The sequence below is a fragment of the Sciurus carolinensis genome, chromosome 11 (assembly GCF_902686445.1).
Source record: "Sciurus carolinensis chromosome 11, mSciCar1.2, whole genome shotgun sequence".
NCBI classification, from domain to species: domain Eukaryota; kingdom Metazoa; phylum Chordata; class Mammalia; order Rodentia; family Sciuridae; genus Sciurus; species Sciurus carolinensis.
Window position 1 is genome coordinate 116,273,326 of NC_062223.1, and position 4,952 is coordinate 116,278,277.

A 4,952-nucleotide genomic window follows, 5' to 3' on the forward strand; every position below is an offset into this window, starting at 1 on the left:
TATCCTGTTGAGTTTAGGCAAACCCACAAATAAAGGCAAAGGAACAGGCTGATGGCACAGTGCCTTTCTGATCGGTGTGCCTGGACTGACTCAGGGGGGATCCCTACCTGTAGAGGTATTTGTTCCCCATGCAGCAAATACATCCAGCATGTGCAGAAGAGAATAGCCAGAGGCCAGCAGCGCACTGCTCGTGCGCATCAGGAGCCCAGCCGGTCACAGCAGGAGACGGCCATCCCGGATGGGAAGAGCATGGCCAAGTTTGATGGCAACACAGTGACCAGGGTAAAGTGCCCGGGCTCTCTGTCAAGAGGTAATCAGCTTGAGGGTCCTAACCCCTCCTTCAGGTAGGGGGCAGGAAACAAGGGAAAGAGTTTACCTCAACCCCCACTTTTCTTGAGAAACCCAGAAATGTGGCTTTCCCTAATCTGCACCCATTAGTAGACTCTGATAGCTCCCTGACCTCACAAGGAATGTATGCACTTAACATGTGCTTGACACGCTTTAAGTATTTAATGAAAGACAGCAATTAAAATAGTTATTGTTTTCCTAGACAGGCATTCCTCTCTTCCCAGATGTCTTATCTACCTCCTCTCAAGCCCCTGGTAAAAAGAGTCAAGGGTAAGTTCCTCTCTAACACACTAGGGGTCTTCAAAGCCAAGTTCCAAACTGAAACTACCAGCAAGCAATTCTTCCAGGACTGGGGAGCTCAACCCCATGTGCTCCAGGGACCTCATTACAGAGGCAATGAGAAGTCCCTGGTAAGAACTGCTGGGAAAAACAAACAGTTCCCTAGCCTACCCCTTGCATCTCACCTTGCCCCTCGGGTGAGGACGGGTGGGGAGCATCTCAGGGAGAGCAATCTGATGTTTAGAATCTAGCTCTTTCCCAGCTCAGAATGACTTTGAACAAGTTAACCTCTCCTTACAAATGTTTCCTCTCCTGCCAAAGCAAAAGAAAATAAAGAAAACGAGTCCTGCTTACTAAGCACTAGAGAATGCATTTTTACCTGTGACAGAATAAAGTCACACTTCTTGTAATTCCTTAGCTGACAAAGTACTGAATGTGATTTGCAGTGGGAAAGACTTATTTCTTTGTCAGATGACTGTTCTCTATCCCCTCCCAACATGGAGGGTTCACAGGCACCACCTGAAGATCAAACCACCTGCAGGACCACTTACATGCCCTTGTTTACTGAACGGTTGAAGTTGTGTAAGCCCAAGGTCAATGGCATAAAGTCTGAGGCAAGCAATTTCTCAACTGGGCACAGAAAATCATTCAGGTACAAAGGACAGACTGAGTCATTTCCAGGCACAGTAACTTAGTCTGCAAGTGGCAAAGAAAGCCCATGTCATAGAGGAGATAGGACTCAGCTCCAACCCGACCCCATAACCTCTGCCTATTTTCACAGATCAGCCTCAGAGCTTGCGTCTCAAAAACAGGACATCAGGAGAGACTGACCGAATAACATCTATAAAAATATGCAGTTCAGGACACACATCTGCTAACCAGCTCACGTTAAAAATGGAAGTCTCCAGACAGCTTCCTCTGCCTAGAATCAGCTTTCTCACTGGATTGCCCAGCCTCACCCTAACCCTAGTTCTGCCCTCTGCAATGCTAACTGAGCAAGGGGGAGTACCCTCTTAAGAAAGGAAAGAGGCACTGGGTGTTCCAGGTCAGTGCTCCAGGAAACACGAGAAAAAAGAAGTTCAGAGACATTCCCTCTAACCCTGAACCAGTGAGCCAATGACAAAGTACCAAGGTTTCTCCAGTGGAAATTATATTCTATTTGAGCCAGAGTGTTTGATCCTGTTGTTCTTTGTGTGTGTGTGTGTGTGTGTGTGTACGCGCGCATGCGTGCATGTGTTTAAATTAAGCTATAACTCACATACCCTTAAGTTCACCATTTTAATGCATACACCGCTTCTTAAGGCTGAACCTGAAAGTAGAGGAGAAAGCACAGGGAAGGAGAAGAGCAAGAGGACTTAAATTTGATAAAAACAAAACAAAACAATTCCATGTACAGAAAGATTTTCAAAGTCCAGGTAAGAGATTTTGATCAAACTCTAGATAGTAGGTGTCTCTCTTGAACATCTTCACCATAATGGAGACAGGACTGCATTTCTGGATCTAAGGTAGGGATAGGAAGGAGAGGAATATGCAACTGAATTTAGCCACCTATATCCTTGAGCAAGTTCAAGACCTAACACTTTGAAGTAGTTAGACGCAGGGCCCTGCTCTCCTTAGTCCAGAAAAGGTGTGGCACACTGCCCTCTAGTAGCCAGTCTAGCAAATAACAACTACAAACTAGACAGGTGCTGGGTCTCTGCCCTGCAGGATGTGCTGTTCTCACACTTAAAGGCAGAGAAATAGGAGCGGAGGGAGTTTATACATTGTTACCACGACCTACTAAACAGAGCTGGAAGAATTCATCTGCTTCCCCTACACATCAGACTTTGCTTGAAAACAGATAAGAAACAGTTAAAACCTGAACCCATAATAGAATCAAAACCTTGATGTGCAGGATAAATGTAACAATGGACTAGGAGTTTAATGTACTCACTGCCACCTCTGTCCAAGGAAAGGGGCTGGCTTGCAAAATAGCTTATGAAAGTATTATCCCAAAAGTAAAAAGAGTAGAATCCAGTGTCCAGACCCTGTATTCCTTGGGATCTTTGTCTTTAATTTGCTTTTTATTCTGGAATAATTTTATATTTACAGAAATTTGTAATGACAGTACAGAGCCTCGTATATTCTTTACATGAGTCCTCAAATGTTAATATCTTATGGTACCACTGGTCAAAACTAAGAGATTTACACTGGCATATTTACATGAACTAAACTATAGATATAATTCAGATTTTACCAGTTTTTCCATTAGATGATCTATGGCTGGGTCTTAGGAAAAAATAAAAAAGTTTCCAGCAAGGAGTCAAAGGTCCAAATAGGCAGTACAGTTTGGGAAAAAGAACACCAGGTTCTAGTCCCAACTCTGCCACATTCTACCTGTAGAATGATAAACTTTCTGTGTTGTTAAACTACTTACTTCCACCTCACAAACACTGGTTCTAGACACGGTTGCAGTTTACCTTTTATCTCCCTGCCTAAGCTCATCTGACAACCACTGACCAGTGGAAGGGAAAAGATTCTCAACTTGGTAGAGACCTCAGCTGATTTCTCCAGTTAGAGAAATGAATCCCTTTAGGAGCTTCAGATCTCAACATTTATTTCAAAAGCCATGTAGCCTCAAATGGCTGGAGGATGGTCAACCTTTAAGAGTCTTGAGAAGTATATAAATGGCAGAGACAACAGTTGTCCAACGGCATCCATTTTTCCCTTCTGCTTGGTAACAGTGTACTTATCAGACTTGTGTTAAAAGGGACCTATGTAACTAAGTTACAGTCGCTAGAATATGAGTGGACGTGTATACCACACCTAGAGCTGGCCCCTTACATTTGCTAAACAATCCTCTACTCAGCTTACTAAAATGACAATGTCCAAAGCAATCTTGGAAGCCATGTGGAAGTTGGCAAGAGCTTGGTCCCTCAATGAAATGACTACAAACAAAATCCCAGTCCCACTTCTTTAACTTAAACTAGTTGGATGTTATAGGAGCAAGCAGGGGGAAGAAAATTCTCTTGGGAGTCTACCTAGCAGCTTAGCCTACACTAAGTAATACAGGTAACTCATGTCAATTCCATTAGCCTGGCTTTGGGAGCTGCACTTGCACCCTCAGGTGCCTAGAACTGAGCTGCCTAAAGGCCTGAGTGCTCGCACGCTGCCACTTTCCATGCAGGCCTCCTTGCTTCCCTTTCTTTTATTCCACTCTAGTCCCATTCTGATCTTCCCACAGACCCTATTCTAATGAGTTAAGGTGCAGATTCTCCTTAAAAAAATAAATGTTGAGGTTGGGGGTTGGGGTGCGGTTCAGTGGTAGAACAGTTGCCTATCATGTGTGAGACCTTGGTTCACCCCCAGCATCACAAAAAAAAAAAAAAGCCTTGGCTAATTTTTTTTTTTTTTTTTTTTTTTTTTTTGCGGTGCTGGGGATCAAACCCAGGGCGTTAGTGCTTGCAAGGCAAGCACTCTACCAACTGAGCTATCTCCCCAGCCTAGCTAATTTTTACTGTAAATCTCACTGGTCCTCATTTTCTTCACCTGGAGTCTCATGTCACTAAGTTCCTAACAGCTTGCATCTGATATCTTAAAATAATATCCCATGATGTGCATGTACAAAATTTTACTTATCAATTCCCTTAGTGATGGATATCTAAGTTGCCTCTAGCTCTTGTTATTCAAACTAATCACAGTTAAACATACTTACATGTAACTACTCTAGGATTTGTGCAAGTCTCTCTGAAGGATATAGCCAGGAGTGGAACTGTATTGATGTATATATTTGATATATTAGTTATCTACTACTTTGCAACAAATTACCTACCCTAAATGCAAATTATCTACAGTAAGTGTTGTAGCAGCTTAAAACAGTAACAATTCACAGAATGAGAGAAAATATTTGCAAATCATATAGCCTATAAGGGACATGTCACCAAAATATATAAAGTTCCCTGCCCCCAGGGTGAGGGATCAAACTCAGGACTTCACACATGCTAGACAAGCACTCTACCACTGAGCTACATCCCCAGGCCCCTGTAGAGAATACTTTACATGAAAGTGTGTTGTGTATGTACACATCTATGACACATACAGATCTACATGTATATGTGTGTATATATTTGTATATAAATAATTGGATTGTCATTTATATGAAAATAGGCAAAGGATTTGAATAAAGATGTTCAACATCATTAGCCATTATGGAAATGAAAACCAAAACCATAATCAGATATACCACCTCACATCCACTAACTAGGATGGCTATAATCAAAAAGACAGGTAATAAAAAGTATTGGCAAAGATGTAAAGAAACCAGAATTTCACATACTTTTTCAGAA